Genomic DNA, 25,385 nt, shown 5'->3' with positions numbered 1-25,385 from the left:
ATGTTGGGTTCCATATTAGGTGCTACAACCCAAGAAAGAGATCTAGGTGTCATTGTGGATAACACATTGAAATCGTCGGTTCAGTGTGCTGCGGCAGTCAAAAAAGCAAACAGAATGTTTGGAATTATTAGAAAGGGAATGGTGAATAAAACGGAAAATGTCATAATGCCTCTGTATTGCTCCATGGTGAGACCGCACCTTGAATACTGTGTACAATTCTGGTCGCCGCATCTCAAAAAAGATATAATTGCAATGGAGAAGGTACAGAGAAGGGCTACCAAAATAATAAGGGGAATGGAACAGCTCCCCTATGAGGAAAGACTAAAGAGGTTAGGACTTTTCAGCTTGGAGAAGAGACGACTAAGGGGGGATATGATAGAGGTGTTTAAAATCATGAGAGGTCTAGAACGGGTAGATGTGAATCGGTTATTTACTCTTTCGGATAGTAGAAAGACTAGGGGGCACTCCATGAAGTTAGCATGGGGCACATTTAAAACTAATCGGAGAAAGTTCTTTTTTACTCAACGCACAATTAAACTCTGGAATTTGTTGCCAGAGGATGTGGTTAGTGCAGTTAGTATAGCTGTGTTTAAAAAAGGATTGGATAAGTTCTTGGAGGAGAAGTCCATTACCTGCTATTAAGTTCACTTAGAGAATAGCCACTGCCATTAGCAATGGTAACATGGAATAGACTTAGTTTTGGGGTAATTGCCAGGTTCTTATGGTCTGGATTGGCCACTGTTGGAAACAGGATGCTGGGCTTGATGGACCCTTGGTCTGACCCAGTATGGCATTTTCTTATGTTCTTATGTTCTTAATTATCTGATCAGGTATATGAACTGCTTTGTGAGTATGAGATATAACAAGGGCCTTAAGATGCAACACAGAAATAAGCATCTGGAACGCATAGAATAAACGTCGTTGTGAAAATTGAAAACACCAAGTGAAATCAGATTTTTTGACGTTAGAGCTAGAGAAGTCATATAATCACCTAGCAAGATTAGATCCATATCGTTAACATTAGGGGGGTGGTATACTAACTCTATATACAAGTCATATAACTTTAAAGTAAAATTTTCATATCCAGGGCCAATACTAAAATCAATATTGTGTGTTGAAATATCTCTATTTATAACCACCAACCCACCCCCACACTTTCCAACTCTAGCTAAATGGTAAAAAGAATATCCTAAAGGGCAGAGAGAATTTAAATTAACTGCATCTGCATCCAAGTGCTAGGTTTCAACAAGCTGAAAAATATCTAAATGCACATTGAGTTTCATAGCAAGGATCAAATATACTTTAGATTTTACCAACAAACATTAAAATATGCTAAATTCGAGGAGATGAGATGGGAGTCAGAGGGTCTCAGAAAATCTTCATATGCTACATATGCTGAGTCGATGTGAGAGGCAATGAACTAATCTAAGAATTTTATCAGGGATCTCAACAGCAAAACCTAAAAATAACAACACAGTTTAGGAAGCCATGTCATTATCAATGCTGAAGTTCTTCCTAACCATGATAATTGACCCTCAGATCACATTCCCAAAAGTTGAAATACATTTTTAAAAAGTGGAGCATAATTTAAAGAATTCCTTTTAGACACTTCAGACAGAATAAGGACCCCTATAATGTTTGGCCCACCAAAAAGAAAAACCTTGCTTTAATTTTTCTACTAGTTGGGAAGCGAGGTTAATACTTTAAAATTTCAGATTTATTAATATTCATTTTAAAACCTGATAATTTTACAAAAAGAAATATTTCATTAACTAATACAGAAGGAGAGTGCAAAGGATCACTAAAAGTGAACATAAGGTCATCAGCAAATAAGAATTTTTTGAATTGTTTAGGGCCCAAGGTTATACCCTGATTCTCCACTGTACTGCTAATCTTCTCTGCAAAGTGCTTCATATAAAAGGCAAACAAAAGTGGAGATAAGGGCAAACCTGTCTAGTCCCCCGCTCAGTACTAAAAGGTTGGGAATAACCCCCAGTAACCTTAACACCAGCAGTAGGAAATGTATATACCTTCCCAAGGCAAGTTATGAAAGAAGAACCAATACCCATCACATAGAAACATAGAAATGACGGCTGAAGAAGACCAAATGGCCCATCCAGTCTGCCCAGCAAACTTTCACACTTTTTTTTCTCATACTTATCTGTTACTCTTGGCCTTTAGTAACCTTTTGGTTCTATTTCCCTTCCACCCCCGCCATTAATGTAGAGAGCAGTGCTGGAACTGCTTCTAAGTGAAGTATCTAGCTTAACTGGTTAGGGGTAGTAACCACCGCATTATGCAAGCTACTCCCACGCTTATTTGTTTACCCAGCCTGTATAATTCAGTCCTTGTTGGTTGAAATCTGAATATAAATCCACTTTTCTTCATTCCCCCCTGTCATTGAAGCAGAGAGCTACTCTGGACATGTATTGAAAGTGAAGTATCAGGCTTAATTGATTTGGGGTGGTAACCGCCATAACAAGCAAGCTACACCCATGCTTATTTGTTTACCCAGACTGTGTAATTCAGTCTTTGTTGGTTGTTAACTGAATATAAATCCACTTTTCTTCATTCCCCCTGCCATTGAAGCAGAGAGCTACACTGGATATGCATTGAAAGTGAAGTATCAGGCTTGTTTGGTTTGGGGTAGTAACCGCCATAACAAGCAAGCTACTCCCCACTTTTTTGTGAATTCAAATCCTTTTTTCCACATTTCCTCTTGCCGTGAAGCATAGAGCACTGTCGGAGTCGCATTAACCGTGTGTATGTCTATTGAATAAGGGTATTATCTCCAGGTAGTAGCCTTCTTTCCCGCAAACCATCCTCACTTCATTCGCATCCTCTAGACTTTATGGATCCACATTGTTTATCCCACGCCCCTTTGATGTCCTTCATAGTTTTGGTCTTCACCACTTCCTCCGGAAATGCGTTCCAGACATCCACCACCCTCTCTGTGAAGAAATGCTTCCTGACATTGGTTCTGAGTCTTCCTCCTTGGAGCTTCAAATCGTGACCCCCCTGGTTCTGCTGATTTTTTTTCTGCTGATTTTTTTCCAAGACATTAAACATAAAGGGCCAATGGCCCCTACCAAAGGCCTTTTCCACATCAACCATTAATACTAAAGATGGAACACCTTCTTCCTTAGCATACCAAATCAGATTTAAAACCCTATGGGGGGTTTTCAAGCGGATCGCACGCGATACCAAGATCGGGGTGGAGTCGGGGCGGCGTCAGCCCTGGAAGAGGAGGAGTTGGGGCGGCATCGGGGCTGATGCCGCGAGGACTTTGCCGACTGCGAAAGATACGCTTCTTTTTCGCTGCCAGTTTCGCACCCCCCCCCGTTACCGCGGGATTCAAAGAGCCCGGCGGTATTGGAAAATCCAGCCCCATGAGTGTTATCTGCCATCCCACAATAAAGCCAGATTGATCTTCATGTACTAAAGCTCCTATCAAACAGCTAAGATTTTTGCCAGTAATTTTGTATCCAAATTTAATGATGAAATGGGCCTATAAGAGTCACAAAATATACAATCCCTCTCCTCTTTAGGTATCACTGAAATCCCATCCATCTGCATAGCTGGAGAGAGACTCCCCCCTCTAATACCCCATTAAACATACAAATTAAGGGACTTAGCAATAAATCCTGAAACGTTTTATAAAACTTACTAGTGAACCCTTATAAACTAGGAGATTCCCATTTTTAAGATTAGAAATAGCTTCAAAAACTGAGATTTTTAAATTTACCCTCTCTTGTAGATCAGCAGATGATACTGGTAAGTAGATCTGCTCCACAGGAATCCACATTAGAGTCAGCAATAGCCAAGTCAAACTTATAAAGATCCCAAAACAAAGCAGCAAATTGTTCTTACATGTCTTAATTCATTATGGGGTAGATTTTAAGAGAAGCGCGGGCGGCCTACATGTGTGCGCGCTACCCAGGGGTATAAAATCGGGGGTCGGCGCACGCAACGGGGTGCACAATTGTGCACCTTGCACACACTGAGCCGCGCTGTCTTCCCCCATTCCCTTCCCCCTAACCTGAACTTTGCAGCCCTTCCCCTAAGCTTTCCCCCGCAAGCCCTACTCTAACCCCCCCCCCCCCCCCCCCCCCAAAATTTTTATTTTACCTTTTGCGCTTGTCTATGGGCCGGCGCAAGTTGCGTGCGCCGGCAGGTTGCCGGCACGCGATCTTCCGACACAGCGGCAATGGCCGCTCTGTTAGAGGCCTCTGGCCCCGTTCCACCCTCGGACTGCCCCGCCCCCAGACTGCCTCTTATAAACCACAGGACTTACACACATCCCAGGGCTTTACATGTGTCCCCAGGCCTTTTTAAAATAGGCCCTGCACGCGTAATCTTTTAAAAATCCGGCCCTAAAAGAAGACCCTTCCCCCAGGTATCGCTTATCTTCACTATTTGTAGCATTTGGGTTCTCTTTCGAAATTTAAAAGCTAACACCTTACTGGCCTTATTTCCAAACAAACTGTTAGTAAACAAGGCTCAATTTATAATTTAGCTCTGTATACATCTTACATAATTTACCCCTATAGAACTCTATTTGTCAAAGTCATGAAGGATTCAAGGTCTCCTTATGTAGCTTTTCTAAAGAATTAAATGTGCAGGTTCGTTAGGTTTTTTTCTTCTTTTTTTGCTCTGCTCGAGCAATTTCCCCCAAATGATCATCTTAAAAAAGTCCCATAACGTTTCTGTGGAAGCTTTCGAGTGATATAAGATGGCGTCTTTAACTGGATAATCATGAGGAGAAGCCACTATATCCCTTGCATTATGTTCTACGTATGTTCACAACTATTCAACTACAGCATGTTCACAACTATTCGTTTTTACATGCATGTACTTTATATTCTCATAGGACAAGCAGGATGGTAGTCCTCACATATGGGTGACGTCAGTGGATGGAGCCCTGCTACGGAAAACTTTTCTGTCAAAGTTTCTATAAAGCTTTGACTGACGTTGGCACACTGAGTGCACTGAGCATGCTAGGCCTGCAATTATCCCTGTGACCACAGGTGTCTCCCCTCAGTCTTCTTTTTTCTGCTCTGCAGTAAGCATAGCAGTTAGGAGCTCTGAGAAATTCTCACAACCTTTCATCACAGAAACACTTAAACTTTTACTTCACAAACGCTTTTTCCCTGTGCGGGTCTCCCCTCGCGTACGTTTAATCGACGCTCGGTGAGTACTATGCCCTGTTTTTCTGTCAGTTCCTGTCACCTCACTACGGTTTCCCCAGCCTACCAACTGAATTGCGGCCTTCCCTCTCCCTGCGAGTGTCCTCCTGTGACCCTCTGCCTGGTTATTAGCACTAGTGGGATAGGGACTTCCACGGTTACCATTGCTGCCAGGGCCCCCTTTCGAATTCATACCTCGGTACCTTCATGCAGTCTATGCCCCCATCGCTACCGTCGGTACCCCCTTCCAGGCCGTCCTGCCTTTTTCGACACCATCGACACCCCTCCCCCGGCGGTCCGTCAATGCCATCCATCCCCGCATTGATTCTTTCAGTGCCATCAATGTTTTCATCCATGGCGCTGATTTTTCTATCTGTGTCATCGATGATCGAGTGGATGCCATCGATGCCCAGGTCAGTTCCATCGATGCCCGAATCGATGCCATCGTCTATTCTATCGATGCCATTGATGCCCAGGCCAGTTCCATTGATGCCATCATCGATTCCATTGATGCCTGGGTCGGTGCCATCGATGCCTGGGTCGATACCACCGATGCCATATCGATGCCATTGATGCCCATGTAGGTGCCATTGATGCCCAGGTCGATGCCGTTGATTCCCATGTCAATGCCATCGAGGCCGTCGACACCCGTGGCCATGCCACCAATGCTGTTGGTGCCGGTCTCCATCCATCAATGCCGTCGACGCCCACGTTTCCATCGGTGTCCTCGTCGTTCCTATCAATGCGGCCAATTTCCCGATGCCATCGATGTCTATTCAATCCTTCGATGCCACATCGTTTCCATCGATACCTATACCAATGCCGTCGGTGCCTCCGTCATTGTTACCGTTGATCTGCCCGAGCCATCAACATTTTTTCATACATATTTTTGACAATACCCTCGAGGCCACTCCATGCCACCATCGATACTGTCAATACTGACATAGCACCTACATGCAATGTCCTCGCCTAAACACAGTGCTCCATGCTTGGGGTATTTTACTAAAGCCCCGTATCAGCCTACGACACTACATAGTGCCAGGAGCAGTGCAAGCATGCTGACAGTCGTCATCATTCGCCATCCAGGGCAGCGAGGGCGTCCACCTCGGCGCTGGGGAAAGACCGGGCCGAGCACCGTGGCACTCATTGTCACTGGCACAGTGACCGTCCGCCACCAATGCCATCCAGCACATCGGTGCTATCCTACTTGGTGCTGGAGAATGCCCGGGCCGAGCAACATTGCTCCTGCCACCGCCACTGTTCCACACAATGCTGTCAGTCCTCCGTGCTCTAGAATGACTGGACCGAGTTCTGCGGAATTCTGCACTCAAGTCACGATACATCGAGCCGCTGCAAAGAGGGCTGGGTTCATGAGTCATATTGGCTCCCCTGTACCCGAGCCGGGTTCATGAGTCATAATGGCTCCCCTGTACCCGAGGCGTTCCCCACCAACACCGGTGCGGGGTTCTGAGCCTCCACAAATTACTGTGGTAGCGCCAGACATGCTCGGCCGTCTCCTCTGTACCTGCGCTACCATACCAGGTTACAGAGTTGATTCAGACGTGTACGTCCTTCAGGCTATCCCTCGATGACTCCTGAAATGCACGGAGCCATCAATCTTCGCCGGCTCGTCCTTCTGCGATCCACGACAGATGGTAAGTACTCTACTCTAATCCCTCTTCAGCGACAATCCCATTGAGACCTGTTCTCTAAATCAGGCCATATGGTTCGAAAGGTTCTAGGTCGTCTGGCCTTCCAAGAACCGTATTAGTGTCACATATCACTATTGCCAGCTATGTCGGACACAATACCAAAAGAACCTCTCTACCAATCATTTGGGATTACATCAGCACATCCTCCTGTTGTTAGCAACTGGACTCTGTACTGATTAATACTCTGGTTTCTGGTTCCTAATTAAGGACCGAAATTCCAGATGCATTCGCTGATCTGCTAAACACGAGAATCAGCAAACACTGTCTCAATTGCAAGTCCACTTCGAGACCTGCGACAGGTCTCGATGTTTTCTTGTATAGCACACAGAAATGCTGGTACGACTTTTACCACTCACGCTCTCGTGGGAGATTACATGATATCCTGATTACGTCAGCCCTGCCAGTTGAACACCTCCTGGTCTCTCAACTTGCTGGATATCAGAGCAGCCACCCCAGTTTGTACCAAGGTTCAGGGTACAGTCTCCCGGACGCTACAAAGCGCAGAAGGGTGGGGGGAGTTTTAATTTCACTATTTCTTTCAACAGAAAGTATTTACTCTCCACCCATCCTGGACCTTAGAAATATCAACTTTCTTCAGAAGGTGCAGGTAAAATGGTATCTCTCATCACCATGCTTCCATACCGCAGTAAGTAAGTTGCCTCTCTCCTCTATTCTTTCTGTGAGCTTCATGGTGAGTCAACAATATTATAATCCCAAGCTCTGCCGGTTGCACCAGCTTCAGCAACTTGGGATTTCATTAAATCACTAGCAGTGACTGCTGTTTCTCTACGGATTAAAACATCATTCACGCTTTTCCTTGCATGGACAGCTGCATAACAGTCAATCCAAGCAAGGAGCTCTACCTTCTTCATGACTCACTATAAATCTACTACCTGGGATTGCTGTTCGCTACCATAAATCCCATATAGCACACTTCTGGACACCACAGTCACAACAAATTTCCTGTCCAACAACCGCACAGACATTCTGACAAATTCCTATATGTCTCTGCGCGCATACACCATAACCTCAGCCCCTCAATTCTTTCATTGTTGGGCCACGGCATTTTTTCACCATGCATTTACTCATAGGTCCCAAAAAATTGCTATGAGTAAGATTCAGTGAAATTCAGTTATCAGTGGACCTAAGCTGTTCAACCGCTATCGTCCCTGATCCATATTGCAGAGCTAGAGCCAAAACCTAGACTGGTCCTGCTCATACTCGCATTTACTCAGGGTTGCAGAGTTCGAACTAACATCTTCTCAACCCAATATGTGTCTCTTCCACTCCGTGCAGAGTTTCACATTAACTTCTTGGAGCTTTGAGCCATGAGTTATGCCTTTATGCCTTACAATACTGCCTATGCAGCAAACCTTTGTGCATACAGACAGCATAGTGACATTGTGGTATTTCCAACACACAAGCACGCACAACCTCTTAGCTGCTCTGCTAGGAAGGTGTGCAGCTCTACTCTTGGCCCTTGCTCACTCCATGCATCCTCGGGCCACTTATCTAACATACTTACTGAACGCACTAGCAGACCTCCACATAAGTTTCCATCCTCCCGGATGATCTTGGATTATACCTGTAGCGAGGAATATCTTCTAGCACTGAGGTCAACCAAACTTGCCCTCTGCGTCTGAATCAAACCATACGTTGGACAGATTCTACTCCCTACAAATGTCTCCAATGCGTTCCCATGGACTTATTTGTTACAACAAAGGCCTCTTATATGTGTGTCTTTCGATGCCTCTCATAGCCAGCACCGTTATTATGCTGCACCGGGACGGGGTTCTCTGTTCTCGGACCCACGTCCTGGCTGAGACCAGTATGCTTTCCCATACTTCTCAATCTATCACACCAGTAATCAATTCGCCTTCTCACAGGTCAGTCTCATATCATGGACTCACTGATGTTCTCAGGTATTGGTAGTGTCTCAAAAACCTTCTACACATAAATCTTACCATTCAAAATGGAATGATTTACCACGTGTCATAAAAAAAAAAAAAAGAGGGGGTTTTACCCCCTTTATTTCTACACCACTCTTTTCTCTTACTCCCTTGGATTCTGCTCTCCAGACATCCTCTACATGGGTACGCCTCAATTCCAATTGGTGTACCACTTGGGAGTGGGGATACCCGATTAACGGTTCAACCCCTTCCGAGTCAGCTTACCATGGGTTATCCACTGATTAAGCTGCCTCTATTTTTACTGGTTACGGAATGGGGCATATATATCAGTGCTTACAAGACTCATGCGTTCCCCGTTCGAGCCTTGCCATTCCTCTCACGTAACAGTCTGCAATGGGAAATTCTTTCCCTCGTAGTCATCACTTCTGCCAACAGGGTCAGTGAGTTCTACACCTTGTTACATTCTCACCCGACCCTCCGTTCCTCCTTATCGTTCTTAAGGTAGAGGCAGTATCTCACCTTGCTCAGAATATACTCTGCCCACTTTTTCCCATCACCTCTCTCACACCATAGCGAGAGGGTTTTTCACTCCTTGGACTGTAAAAGTGCACTTGCATTCTATCCAGACCGCACTACACTCCATAGAAATTACACCTAACTCTTTCCTCCTGTGGCAAAAGCCAAGCTGCGAGGTCCAGTGGGCAAACAGACCTATTCCTCCTAATTGACGGTCTGTATCTTCTTTTCCTACTAACAAGCAGGCATTTCACTACAACACCGTGTATAACCACACTCTGTTAGGGCCGTACCAGCCTCAATAACTCACCTTCGGCCAGTGCCGCTTGTACATATTTGTAAAGCTGTGACCTGGAGCTCTCTCCATCCCTTTGCAGCCCATTATCGCTTAGATAAGGCTGGCCCGCATGCTTCCATGTTTGGCCATCCCGTCTACTCCTCTTCTCTTCGGTTTAACTACCCAACATCCTTCCTCCAACCCGTTAAGGGATTCAGGATGCCCTCCTTACCAAATTCCACCCTGACGTTGTGCCTTTTGCACGTCTTGGGTCCAATGGGTACACTCTCGGGCATTCTCAGCTCGGTACTCACCCATATGTGAGGACTACCATCCTGCTTGTCCTGTGAGAAAGCAAGTGTTGCTTACCTGTAACAGGTGTTCTCACAGGACAGCAGGATGTTAGTCCTTACGAAACCCACCCGCCACCCCGCAGAGTTGGGTATACATACGTTTTATTATTTTAGTTTCGCTTGTGCTTTTTGCTATAAGACGAGACTGAGGGGAGACACCTGTGGTCACAGGGATAATTTCAGGCTGAGCATGCTCAGTGCACTCAGTGTGCCAGCGTCAGTCAAAGCTTTATAGAAACTTTGACAGAAAAGTTTTCTGTAGCAGGGCTCCGTCCACTGACGTCACCCATATGTGAGGACTAACATCCTGCTGTCCTGTGAGAACACCTGTTACAGGTAAGCAACACTTGCTATATAACCCATGTTTTATACTTATACCCATGTTACCCTTGAAAGATCCACGTTATATTGTATTTTCTACTAACCTTGTTACAAGAACTTCACCTCTGACACTAGTTAACACCTTACCACTTGTATCATATGATCTAACCGACCTCCACAACTTAACCGCATCACCTAAGTAAAATCGTTAATCATGTTAACCTAATGTAAAATCCTTGTAAATCGTTGTGATGGCAAAACTGAACGAAGGTATATAAAACTCTATAAATAAATAAATTTGATCTGGATGCTGATTTAGCACCCATGATATCAGATTTCATTTATTTGAACCATGAGCGTAATTCCTCTTTAAAAAGATCATTTCCATTTTTCACGACCGAAGCCTTGTCAAAGCGATCCATTGAGGCCTCTGCAACATCGCCACACCATATATAGCCATGATTCCCGCTGCTCCAAAGAGGCTGCTGCTGTTTGGATAGGAGAACTGTTTTAAATAAACTGGCTTGCGTTGTGTAGACTTCAAGAAAGCAAGAGAAACTTCCCCACCCAATTCTAACTGATAAAAGTCCTATTTGTAAGTCCAAAACCGATATAATCAGTAATCTAGGTTGTTTATTTAAATAAAAACAACAAATCAGTAACCACCCAGCTGGCTCCTCATCCTTACTTATGCCACTTTAAGAAACAAATTTGCCTTCAACTGCTTGCAGTATTTTAGGTAATGTTTTTTTCATCAATAATTTTATTGGATCCTCATAAACAAGGATGCTATAAATAACCAGACAAGTGAATGAAGAACAAAGGAGACAACAAGTAAGAATAAACATTTGAGCAACTCAGATATGACACCCCTAAAAATATTTTTTGTAGTGTACCCCCATAAAAAGACACAAACACACTCACACAGCAACACTCACTCAACAGTACTCCCTCAAAATAAAAAGAAAACAACATAAATAAGCATTATCTTCTTAACCACTATTAACCAGTAGAGATAGAAGAATCAATTACAAACATCACATTGAACCTTTTACCAATACAGAACTGTTGCGTCTGTGGACCCTTGGGCCGAGGTGAGATTGGTTCTGCCTGTAGGGAGGAGCTCTGCAGGTTCTTACCATCGGCAGGCAGACCCAGGTGAGGCAGGACTAGTCAGAACCTTCACCTATACCAGTCTACATTCCCCAAGGGTTGAGACTTTGGGTAATCATATAAACACAGTCCTAAGCCAATAGTGTAACAAATAATACAAATCTAAAAAACACTTTGATAGTAAATTTTGAAATTTTATTTTATTAACCACAAAAGGCGTTGCGAGGGATTATAAAGACCTTTATAACACTGAACAGTTTATTGAGTCAAATCAAACATTTCTACCACTGTATCGGTCATAAATAATCATAGATCTCACAAACCACCACTTATAAACTTGTAAACTTTTTTTGAAAGTTTTTTTTTTCTTGCTCATAAAAAATAAAAGAGTAATACCCCTATGTTAGAAGTCCTTGCAGTGCTTGAAAATCACTTAATTAGGAAGCCCTACATGGAACCACGTTTCAAAAACACTGCTCCAGGGGCTAAGAAGCATTACAAAGATGCCAACTTGTGCTTTTTTTTTAAGAGAATCCCTATTGATGCTAAAACAGAGAAGTCAGCACTTGTCAAGGACAAAGTCAGTGGCCAGGGGGGTTCAGCTTTCCTCGGGGGCCGGCAATGGTTATAACTGCCCCCAAGGGTGAGTATGAGAGCTTTTATACCTTTCACAAGTAGGACAGGATTCCACGTAGTGTTTCATATCTTTCTTCACCTGAAGCCATCAATAGTGGCGGAGGATTAGTTCTATGATTCTAGTGACACTGGGATGTCCTGCAAGGCGGGTGTTGTGTGCCTATTCGAGTACCTCTTCTCTGTGTCACTTGGAAACTGTTTGTTTTTTCTGGGTGGTACTGGGATTGCAGCAGTGGCCACAATCCTCGCGGGGTTGATATGTGGCAAGGGGGTTCCATGGCATCTTCAGCTTCAAAAGAATGTGAAGTGAGTTAGCTCCGTGGGATGATAATGTAGCTGAAAGTCAAAGCAATTGAAGAACAGTGATCACCTAACCTGTTAAGGATTTAACTACTGGGCCTGAGGCAGATACTCCAGGTTCATGTGATCGGTATAGTTGGTGATTGGGTGTCTAGCACCTCGATGAGTTGATCACAGTTAATCACTGATCCTACCCATCGAAGTCACCTATTAGACCTTCTTTTTACTAAAACATAGTCCATTGTTATTAAAACCTCTCAGATTGAAATTTATTGGTATCTTGGTCTTTATTAACGAAATCAATAGATAAATTATCTATTAATAACGTTGCTCTATTGATGTAGAATTATCGACGGACACCTGGATACTTATGTTACAAGATGTTAAGGTATCTACTGATGAGGCTGTCTGCTTTTGGCAAGACTCTTTACAAGTAGTGCTTAACCAAATTGCCCCTTTCTATCAGCCTAAGAACAACCACTCATATAGAGCTGTTTGGTGTAATTCTGAATTAATTCGAGAAAAGAGACTCCTTAGGCAGCTTGAGTGATGGTGGCAGAAATATTATTCTATCGTTGATCATGAGAATTACCTTGCGAAATTCGAAGCTTATAGAACCAAATCAGACCTAGCAAAAAGAAATATTTTTCCTATCAAATTGATAATGTTTCTAACAGGCCCTAGGAGTTGTTTTACACTGTGAAATATTTAGCCTTGCCTCAAGATGTTAATTCATGTTGAAGTACTGTTTTTCTATGCTAAAGAAATACATGCATTATTCATTAATAAGGTTGAGAGACTAAATTCTCACTTTTTGAATAGCCAAACTACAGATATTATTAAAGATTGCCCTATACTATAGAAACCTTTTGACAAAGTTACTGTCAGTGAAATTATTGAAATAATTGGAAAGTTTAATACTGTCTCAGGTTCTACTCTGTTAGATAGAACTAAGTGAGGGAAGCATTAATAAGGAGTTCCCTTATAGTTTACTACCTCTCCTTAGATCTCCATGTCATATAAATATGATACATTGTTGCTCCTTAAAGATAATGTATTGATGAAAGCAATAATTGTTTTTGTAAGAACAGAGCAACTCAGAAAATCAGACAAGATATTAATTAAAAAATAGTATGAATATTTATTACATGAGGAAATAAATCTTATAGATCAAGTCTTGGATACAGAAAGATAAAATTAAAGATGATTATTTTACCAAATACAAGTTAATTAGCCAATCTGGTCCCAGACTGCCATCAACATAAAGTGGAGTGGAAAAATGGCAGTGGCTGAGCCCTGATTACATACAGTATTTATACTTTTTAATTGTTGATGATTTATAGTCTAACTTCTCAGAGACACATGGTCTTCATACACAGTAACTGAGAAAGTAAATTAGCAGAAACGTAGGTACTAAAGCCCTAGTGACTGAGTATAATTTTTTCCAAGAAGCACATAATCTCAATACCCTGCTGCATAGATACTGAATTTCTCAGAGATTGATATATATTCAAATCTATGGAAATTTATATTCTCAGATACATGGAATATAAACACAATGCCTTATATCATCCATTCATAGCTGGCTGGTCGAATGCCTAGCTTTGCTTTACTATACAGATGTACGACTACTATTATTGAAGAAGCATTTATTTCTATATTACAGTTATAGATCCTATATATATTTTTATTAGCAGAGAAGCGTATATTAGTTAATTGTTGTAGCATTAGCCTGGCTTATAAGATATGTTAACTCAGTTTTAAAAGACAAAACTTGCAGTTTTCTCTATTTTTTTCTAAGCTTCAGTCCTTGACAATGTATCGAAGTGGATCCTTCTGAACTCTGGGCTGTTGACCAAATCTGGGCTGTTTGCCAACCCTTGTCCCTGATGTGAGATAAGCTCTCGGAAAATGGACTACTGTGCCAATTGGGAGATTATCAGAAAGGAACCGTTGTATACCTTGATGGGACATTTGCGTGTTTTTAGGATTTAAATTATAGCTCAGGTGAGAGGTACCTGTTTGCATCACCCTATGCTTTACCAGAGACAAGGGATGTCTGGACACTATTGGGACCCAGGGACACATCCCCTGTCAATACCAATTTTTGTTTTACCTTAAAATGCTCCAATATAGCTTTGAAATGTTTAAAGACAGACTATGCAGCTTTTGTATCCAAAATTGTCAGCTGCTCACTGTGTGAAGGTCATGTTCCTAAATCATTGAAGATTGCTAGTATAAAACCCGTCCTAAAAATGGATAATCTTGATATTGCAGATTTGAATAATTATCAGCCCATATCCAATCTTTGTTTTCTTTCGAAAATAGTGGAAAAAGTAGTTCTCAAACAATTTAATTACTTTTTAGATGATCACTTAATTTTAGATTTATATCAGTGTGGGTTCCGTGCAGGTCATAGTACTGAAATATTACTACTTTCACTTTTTTATACCTTCTGCAGGGACTTTGACAATAGTAACAAAATAGTCCTCACATATGGGTGACATCATCAGGATGGAGTCCTACCACGGAATACTTTTGTCAAAGTTTCTAGAACTTTGGCATACTGAGCATGCCCAGCATGCCACTAATCCTGCATCCAGCAGGAGTCCCCCTTCAGTCTCCTTTTTTCCGCGCAGCAGTTGCCTCGCGGTTCTCAGGAGCTCTGTGAGAATTTCTCACAACCTTTTTCCTCACAGAATTTTCTTTAAAGTTTCAAAACTTTCCCCATCCCAGGGTCCCTCGTTGACGACCACTAATGCCGGTAAGTTTTTTAACCTTGTTCTTTATGGTCAGTTCCTGATGGTGCTCCTATTGGTGCCCGACGTCCATCGACCGCGCGCAGTGTTTAGAACATAAGAACATAAGAAATTGCCATGCTGGGTCAGACCAAGAGTCCATCAAGCCCAGCATCCTGTTTCCAACAGAGGCCAAAACCAGGCCACAAGAACCTGGCAATTACCCAAACACTAAGAAGAACCCATGCTACTGATGCAATTAATAGCAGTGGCTATTCCCTAAGTATAATTGATTAATAGCCATTAATGGACTTCTCTTCCAAGAACTTATCCAAACCTTTTTTGAACCCAGCTACACTAACTGCACTAACCACCTCCTCTGGCAACAAATTCCAGAGCTTTATTGTGCGTTGAGTGAAAAAGAATTTTCTCCAATTAGTCTTAAATGTGTTACTTGCTAACTTCATGGAATGCCCCCTAGTCCTTCTATTATTCGAAAGTGTAAATAACTGAGTCACATCTACTCGTTCAAGACCTCTCATGATCTTAAAGACCTATCATATCCCCCCTCAGCCGTCTCTTCTCCAAGCTGAACAGCCCTAACCTCTTCAGCCTTTCCTCATAGGGGAGCTGTTCCATCCCCTTTATCATACCATCATCTGGAACAACCTGCCGACTGATCGAAGACTGGAACCCTGCCTGACTTCCTTCCGAAAAAAACTCAAGACTTGGCTTTTCGTCCAAGCCTTCCCTTAAGCCTAACATTGCAACGGTTCTTTCATATAGCCCAATAGACTAAATGTCCGACCCAGCCATTGTATATTCTTTCGTGTTCATTCTCCAGTTTTTTCTGTCCTTTATTTCCTGGCTACTCTAGCCCCCAAGTTCATTCTCCCTGTTTTTTGTATCTGCGCTTCGGCCTTCTTGTTATATGGTTTTGTTAAGTTAACCCCTAAGTTTGATGTAAACCGGACTGATGTGAAGCTTGTCATGAAGTTCGGTATAGAAAAATGTTAAATAAATAAATAAATAAATAAATAAATCATTTTGGTTGCCCTTCTCTGTACTTTCTCCATTGCAACTCTATCTTTTTTGAGATGCGGTGACCAGAATTGTACACAGTATTCAAGGTGCGGTCTCACCATGGAGCGATACAGAGGCATTATGACATTTTCCGTTCTATTAACCATTCCCTTCTTAATAATTCCTAACATTCTATTTGCTTTTTTGACTGCTGCAGCACACTGAGCCGATGATTTTAAAGTATTATCCACTATGATGCCTAGTTCTTTTTCCTGGGTGGTAGCTCCTAATATGGAACCTAACATCGTGTAACTACAGCAAGGGTTATTTTTCCCTATATGCAACACCTTGCACTTGTCCACATTAAATTTCATCTGCCATTTGAATGCCCAATCTTCCAGTCTTGCAAGGTCCTCCTGTAATGTATCACAGTCTGCTTGTGATTTAACTACTCTGAATAATTTTGTATCATCCGCAAATTTGATAACCTCACTCGTCGTATTCCTTTCCAGATCATTTATATATATATTGAAAAGCACCGGTCCAAGTACAGATCCTTGAGGCACTCCACTGTTTACCCTTTTCCATTATTTTTCAAAAAATGGTGACTGGTTTTTGGAAGTGCCCCGAGTATCTGAGGACTATGTCCATTAGGGACCCTCATGACATCTGCGTCTTATGCTTGGGGCCTTCCCACAACTTCCAACTGTGTACCAGTTGTGCCCAAATGACACCGAAAGGCCGCCGAGCCCGCTTAGAAAAAATGGAACACCTTTTCAAACTAAGGGTTCATCCCCTCTACGCCGGCCAAAAGTGCACCGAGCCAGAAGCCGTCGTCGTCGTCATCGACTCATCTCCATCGATGTCTCAGCATCGGGATGCTGGTGAATAGCCATCACTGGCATTGACTCGTTCAAAGGCCTCCACATCATCATCCTCAGCGCTGGAGAAGGACCGGGCCAAGCACTGAGAAAAGCTTCGATGAGACCCATCTTCTGGAATGGGCAGCAACAAACCATCGACATCGATGGAACCACCGACCAAAAGGTCACGGAGAGAGGAGCCCCCATCCTCTTCTAGGCCCGGGACACAGAGGCATTCCCCACCTGCAACGGTGCCGGGAGCTGAGACTCCACATATTCCTGTGGACCCTCTGGCAACACTCATGGAGCCTCCAACCCCGGCAGTTGGGTTACCAACACCAGCTTTCCGGGAGGAATTGGACCGGATGGTCCAAGAGGCAATCCTTCAAGCGCTTCGAGGATTTCAGTCGCCACCAGCACCGACTCCCATACCGAGGCCTGACCTGGTGCTTATGATGCTGGCTCCGCTACTCGAGAGACTAGACACCCTTATCGGCGCACTTCCATTGGTGCCCGTGCCTTCTGGACCGACGATGCCACCACCACCATCGGTTCCTCCACCAGCATCGACCCCGATTCCTCTGTCATCGGACGATGAAGACCGTGATCCATCAATGCCGGACCCGATTCCAGGGCCATCGGGTATATTACTACCCCGCCTCCCATCGAAAACACAGATACCATCGAAAACACAGATACCATTGATACCTCCACTGGCTTCACTGATTCCATCTGTGCCACCTCCTGATCTGGCTGGATAAGGACTTCTCCCTCCATTGGAAGAACCACAGGGTGGAGGAGACCAGCCATACAATCCCTGAGGTGATGATTCCTCTGACTCCCAGGATTCTGAGGACATCCTATCAGAGCCTTCACCTCTGGAAGAAAGACGCTGCCCCCCTCCAGAGGACCTCTCGTTTGCCAGTTTTATAAAGGAAATGTCTGTCACCATCCCTTTTAAACTGCAAACTGAAGAAGATGCCAGACACAGAATGCTGGAAGTTCTACAATTCGTGGATGCCCCCAAGGAAGTGATGGCAGTTCCAGTCCACGAAGTTCTGCTTGTCCTGTTACATCATACCTGGGAGCACCCAGGTACAGTTCCATCGGTGAACAGGAAAACGGATAATACCTACCTGGTTCAATCACCTCCAGGATTCCAGAAAAGCCAGCTCCCTCACCACTCCATGGTGGAGCAGAAATCCTTGGACGCCTTTGGGCGCAGGGTGTTCCAGGGTTCTATATTGATGGCACGAATAGCAGCCTACCAGCTATACATGACCCAATACTCTAGAAACCTTTGGAAGCAGGTTCAAGATTTCTCCAAATCCCTACCAGAGGAGTTTCAAGAGGGATTGAATTCCATCCTCCAGAAGAGCCTTGATGCTGGAAAACACGAGGTCAGAGCAGCCTATGATATCTTTGAGATTGCCTCCAGTGTCAGCAGCAGGCATAAGTGCTAGACAATGGGCATGGTTGAAATCTTCAGACTTGCATCAGAAAGTCCAGGACAGGTTAGCTGACCTTCCCTGCACAGGGGACAATTTGTTTGGAGAGAAAATCCAGGAAGCAGTTGCGCAACTCAAAGACCATCATGAGTCATTGCATCAGCTATCTACTGTTCCCTCTGACTTTTCGTCTACCACCAAAAGATCATTCAGAAGGGATCCCAGGAGGCTATCCTATAAAACCCGTAGATATTACCCTCCTCCATCCCGGACTCGACCAACCAGACCCTATCAAAAAGGTCAACCTCGTCAGCACAGGCCTCCGAAAGCCCCACAGACTGGTCCTGTATCGGGTTTTTGATTCCCTTCTAGAGAGCAGCAGTCAACCCCTGCCTCCAACAGTATTTCTTGTGGGAGGCCGCTTGTGCCACTTTGCCAACATATGGCACACAATCACAACGGACCAATAGGTCCTTTCTGTGGTTGCTCACAGTTACCATCTAAACTTCCTCACACTACCACTGGACTCTCTACCTCGTCCGGCGTGGAGTTTAACTGACCATACTCCACTTCTCTAGGTGAAACTCTCAATCCTCCTACAGTCCAATGCCGTAAAATCAGTTCCCTGACTGCAGCGTGGAAAAGGGTTCTACTCCCAATATTTTCTAATTCCAAAAATTCAAGCAGCATTCGTCCTATATTGGACCTTCGTACCCTAAACAAACATTTCTGCAAGGAAAAGTTCAGGATGGTAACCTTGGGCACCATGCTCCCACTCCTACAAAAGGGAAATTGGCTCTGCTCTCTAGATCTTCAAAAGGTGTATGCCCATATAGCCATAACCCTACCTCATCGAAAACATCTCAGATTCTTAGTCGGTCACCGGCATTTCCAATACCGAGTTCTACTGTTTGGCCTAGCGTCAGCACTCCGCTTGTTTACAAAATGCCTCTCAGTAGTAGAAGCTTTCCTACGACAATGCAGCATCCACGTCTATCCGTACCTAGACGATTGGCTGCTCAGAGGTCCATCCAAGGAGGTAGTACTTCAATCCCTACATCTCACTATACAACTACTACAATCCTTGGGGTTTCTCATAAACTATCCCAAGTCAAATCTGACTTCATAACATACCCTCTCGTTTATCGGAGCAGATCTAAACACCATTCAAGCCAAAGCGTTCCTTCCAAAGAACCGAGCATGCACATTATCGATCCTGGCCAAAGCAGTACAGACTCGCCAAACCAGCACAGCTCGTCAACTACTAACCTTACTAGTTCACATGGCGTCCACGGTTCACGTTACCTCAATGGTTCGTCTAGCCATGAGAGTAAAACAATGGACTTTAAAGTCCCAGTGATCCCAATCATATCAACATATGTCCCACATTGTCTACGTCACCACCCAGCTTCGTCTCTCACTAGCTTCTTGGATACAGGAGTCCAATCTTCATATAGGATTACCGTATTTTCCGGCGTATAAGACGACTGGGCGTATAAGACGACCCCCAACTTTTCCAGTTAAAATATAGAGTTTGGGATATACTCGCCGTATAAGGCTACCCCTCTTCCAATGCATTCCAACATTTACAGCAGGAGGGAGTGACTCGAGGAGTGAGGGCGCGCTGCCCGATTGGCTGGTGCTGGGCAAAAGGGGCTTGCTTCAGCAAGCCCCTTTTGCCCAGCACCGGCCAATCGGGGAGCGAGGGAGCGGAGAATGAACTTTTTTGTGTTTTTTTTGTAGAAAATGAAATTGCATCTTACTGATTGTTTTCAATTTCATATCATCAACTACCGGTACATATCTTGTACACTCATGTAAGTAGCAAGCCTCTTTCTTTTCATACCAATCTTAAAAATGTGAAGCCAGATTACATGAACCAGATGAACTGTTCATTTCACCTTCTTGTCCCTTAGTTGTCACACCACTGGTATTGCCAAGTTACTGTGTCTTAAAGCTCTGAAACCGAAGCAAATTTTTTTCTTCTAAGGTGCTAAATCCTGAACTTTGCTGCAGTGTAGACTTTTCTTTAGCTTTAATCGCTGGAATGATTGAAAATAAATGCTTGACTATTCACACTTAAAAAAAAAAAGAAAACATTTTTACAGCATCCGGTGAGGGGAGGGAGTGACTCAAGGAGCGAAGGTGCACTGCCTGATTGGTCGGTGCTGGGCAAAAGGGGCTTGCTTCGGCAAGCCCCTTTTGCCCAGCACCGGCCAATCAGGGAGCGAGGGAGCGCAGAATGAACTTTTTTACTGCATCCGGTGAGGGAGTGACTCGAGGAGCGAAGGTGCGCACTGCCTGATTGGTTGTTGCTGGACAAAAGGGGCTTGCTTTTACAGCATCCGGGGGAGTGACTCGAGGAGCGAGGGCGCGGGGAATGCACCAGACGCTGTAACTTTGGATTACCGGCGACAACTACGGTATACGCCCTATAAGACGATACCCGGCGTATAAGACGACCCCCGACTTTTGAGAAGATTTTCAGGGGTTAAAAACTCGTCTTATACGCCGGAAAATACGGTACTTTTTCAATCTCCAGAACCTCAGATTACACGGACAACAGATGCCTCCAACCTCGGTTGGGGAGCCCAGGTCAACAACCTGCAAACCCAGGGAACCTGGACCAAAGCGGAATCAAAGCTCCAGATACATTTTCTGGAGCTCAGGGCAATACGATATTCCCTATACGTTTTTCAGGATTGCCTGTCCATCAAGGTAATCATAATTCAAACAGTCAACCAGGTAGCCATGTGGTACCTCAACAAGCAAGGGGGCACAGGCTCTTACCTGCTATGCTATGCCAGGAGGTGGCGCAGATCTGGGCCTGGGCTCTCTCCCATTCCATGCTACTGAGAGCAACCTACCTGGCAGGCATGGACAATGTGATGGCGGATAATCTCAGCCAGACCTTTCATCCCCACGAATGGTCCCTAAATACCACTGTAGCGAACCAAATTTTCCACCAGTGGGGCCGCCCGCACACAGACCTCTTTGCGTCGATTCACAACTGCAAAGTAGACAACTTTTACTCTCTATACCGCAAGACACAAGACACAGCCGAGGGATGCCTTCTCTCACTCATGGACAACGGATCTTCTATATGCCTACCTTCCACTTCCACTCATCAGCAAGACTCTCGTGAAGTTACAACAAGACCGCGGCTCATTGATCCTCATAGCCATACGGCAAGAGGAATGCCTGAAATCCTTCAAGCGGAAGCTTAAGACCTGGCTATTTGCCAAAGCATACACCTAATCTCCTCTCTTCCTCTCCTCTATTCCTTTCCACGGCCCCCTTCGGTACCCCTCTTTTGCCCCATCCTTCTTCTTTCCGCCCCCTACTCCCCTTTTCTCCCCCTTCTGCTCTCCACTCCCCCCTCCCCCCCTAGTATTCCTAAATCCCTTTTCTCTCAGTCTCTCAACATTGTACATATGTATATAATTGCAATTCTTGTTTAATATTTAATGCAATTTATCCCATGTTCTCTTACCCCTTTATTCCCTTGTTAACATGTTTTATTTGTTCAAAGTAAAGCGCCATGCATGGCGTATGTTTGCGTTACACTGTGAACCGATATGATATCCTGGATGAATGTCGGTATATAAAAAATTTTAAATAAATAAATAAATAGCCCCTTACTGGCCGCATCAGGTTTGGTTTCCCATCCTATGCGACCCCCTCAGTCCAGCAACCAATTCGCCTGGGCACAGATCCAACTCTGATAACGCAGAACAACGGACTATTGCGTCATCCGAACCTCCACTCCCTGTCTTTGTCAGCATGGATGTTGAAAGTTGGATACTACAATCCCTTAACCTTTCCGACAATGTGTCCCAGGCCCTCGTAGCTTCACGAAAGCCTAGGAAAACGTATCATTCCAAATGGAAAAGATTTTCCTTGTGGTGCACGACAAAGGAAATAGACCCCATTTCCTGCCCCACAACAAGGTTTCTGTACTACCTCTGGTACCTTTTGGAGTCTGGTTTACAAACTTCCTCCATCCAAGTGCATGTCAGTGCCATAGCCGCTTACCACAAAGGTATAGGAGATGCCGCGATCTCGGCGCAACCCCTTGTAGGGCGCTTTATGAGAGGCTTGCTGCAACTGAAGCCTCCACTGTGACCTCCGTTTAAGCCTCTGCACTCCTGCGAGCTATGTCATCTCAATTGGAAAGTGCTCTTTCTACTTGCTTTTACATCGGCTCACAGAGTCAGTGAACTACAGGCGCTGGTAATATACCCACCTTACATAAAATGTCTCCACGATCATGTGGTACTCCGCACTCACCCTAAATTTTTGCCAAAGATAGTGTCTGATTTCCACTTAAATCAACTCATAATACTACCCACAATTTTTCCGAAACCTCACTCACACCGCACTGCAGCCCATAGGAAGTCCACCCAACTTTTTGTCTCCTTCGATAAAACCAAACTGGGAGTTTGGGTGGGCAAGCAGACCCTAGCCACCTGGCTAGCGGACTATATTACCTTCTGCTACCAAAAAGCAGGCCTTCCGCTACAAGGACGCGTGAAAGCGCATTCAGAAAGAGCCATGGCAACATCAGTAGCGCATCTCCGTTCTGTACCTCTTGCTGACATCTGTAGAGCTACCTCATGGAGCTCTCTCCACACCTTTGCAGCTCATTATTGTCTCGACAAGACTGGCAGGCAAGATTCCATCTTTGGCCAGTCTGTCCTACTTAATGTTTCCAGTTTAATAACCCAACTTCCATCCTGCGACCCACTATGAAACTCAGGCTGCCCTCATACCCAAAACCACCCCTGTTGTTGTGCCGGTTGCATGTCGTTGGGTGCTTTTGGTTCACTTTACTGGGGCATCCTGTAGCTCGCTATTCACCCATATGTGAGGACTACAGGTGTTCTCCTAGGACAGCAGGATGTTAGTCCTCACGAAACCCGCCCGTCACCCCACGGAGTTAGGTTCGCTTACGTTTTATTTTTTGCTCTTACTTTTTGATACAAACGAGACTGAAGGAGGACCCCTGCTGGATGCAGGGTTAGTGGCATGCTGGGCATGCTTAGTGTGCCAGTCAAAGTTCTAGAAACTTTGACAAAAGTATTCTGTGATAGGGCTCCATCCTGATGATGTCACCCATATGTGAGGACTAACATCCTGCTGTCCTGGGAGAACACCTGTTACAGGTAAGCAACTCTGCTTTCTAGTACTTCTTTATTTAACCACAGCCTTCAACACAGTACTAACTAGGCTTAGAGAAGTTGGCATAGTCCTTGTTAAAAGGACGTTATCAGAAAGTAGTTTATTATAATTCTGATTCCCCTCTATTCGAACTTAGAACATTGGTGTCCCAGGGTTCGACGCTATCTGAGTCCTTGTTTAATGTTTATATAGCCCCCTTTCCTAGCGTGTAGCAGATGGACTCAAAACAAATGGGTATAGTGTGCTCGTGCTAGCAGTTGGAGACCGATCTGACGTCAGCACGGGTACATATACCCCCACAGGAAGTGAAGCAATTCAGTAATTTCCGTCTCCAAAGCAGTTTGGAGCTACCCAAGCTCGCTGAGCGTGTTTTCCAAATTCTATCGACTAAATTCTTAGAAGAAATCTACTGAAGACGAGCCCCGCACTCCTGTGGTGATACCAGGCGGTCACTCACCCAGTTGAGTTTCCCGAGCTGACTTCCGTGGTTCCTCGGAGGTAGGAGCCTCGGTCCGGTGGCCGGTTCGCGGCAGGGACCCAGCCCCCGAGTGAGAAGGGCTCGGGCGCAGCTTGGCCCCCGAGCGGTTCGGGCGCGGCCTAGAGGCAGCCTCGGTCCCGGCGTGGCCTCGGCCCCCGAGCAGTTCGGGCGCGGCCTAGAGGCAGCGGGTGCACTTCCTTAAGCGCGGCGGTGAAGGTATTCCCCTTTCCCCCCCGGAGACCGCCCGGGTCGCAGCCGGGAAGCGCCGAAGACAAGGTAAGGCGTACATCTTTACTTGGTCTCCGAGGAAGTGTGGATTAACTGGGCCTGCCTACGAGGCCGCCCGCCTGGGAGGTCGCCATTTTTTGCCTGCCTACTTCTCTTTTCTAATTGAGCGCTTTTTGCTTGCTGAATGCACGTCGTTAGCGCACGCGATAGGCGCATGATTTTGGCGCACGCTACTAGGATACGCGCACATATGCTAAGACGCCCGATTATAGGCGCAAGTTTATGAGACGCCCATTGATAGGCGCACATTATAAAACACCCGCTATAGGCGCACTGTTTATAAGATGCCCGCTATAGGCGCACATTTATAAGACGCCCGTTCATAGGCGCACGTTTATATAAGACGCCCGTTCATAGGCGCACTGTTCATAAGGCGCCCGTTCATAGGCGCAGGCTGTTAGGCGCACATTGTAGGACGACATCGCATTTGAGGCAAATGGAGCGTAAGAAGGCCTCTGCGTCTGCAGAGCTGGCACCCCCAGAATCAGGCATGAACGCTCTAAGCCTCTGCTCAGCATGCAATCTTAGAGCCACACAGAGCGAGGAAGCAGACTCCCTATGTGCCCAATGTGAGGAAGCCATGGCAGTCCCAGGACAGGACCGATCCCAGCCCAGCGGTTCCTTAGAGAACACTCCGGACTTAGCAGGCTGCGGCGAGCAGCCAGGGAATCCGAGAGATCTGGTATCCCTGCAGCCAGGTCTGGCTTCGCTTTCCTGGTTGGAATTGTTTAAGGGAATTCACGCCTTTGTCCATATGCAGTCTGCTCCTCGGATGGGTCTTTCCGTCCCGGTTGATCCGGTCCCTGGACCCTCGAGACCTAGGCGCAGCCATTCACCACCCGACAGCCCCAATCAGGGGGATTCGGATTATTCACAGGTAAGTGAGGAGCCCCCCGAAGAGAATGAACTTCCCTCGGAGATAGAACCATATCGGACCATGAGACGCTTCTTTCGGAGAGAAGATCTGCCGGGCCTGGTCTCACAATGCTTATCGGAGCTGGCCATTCCAGGCCAGGACCCCCCAGGGGTCCCTATACAGAAC

This window comes from Rhinatrema bivittatum, chromosome 3 (genome assembly GCF_901001135.1).
Source record: "Rhinatrema bivittatum chromosome 3, aRhiBiv1.1, whole genome shotgun sequence".
In the NCBI taxonomy this organism is placed as follows: domain Eukaryota; kingdom Metazoa; phylum Chordata; class Amphibia; order Gymnophiona; family Rhinatrematidae; genus Rhinatrema; species Rhinatrema bivittatum.
The sequence above is the reverse complement of the archived record's forward strand: the minus strand, read 5'-3'. Positions refer to the sequence as shown.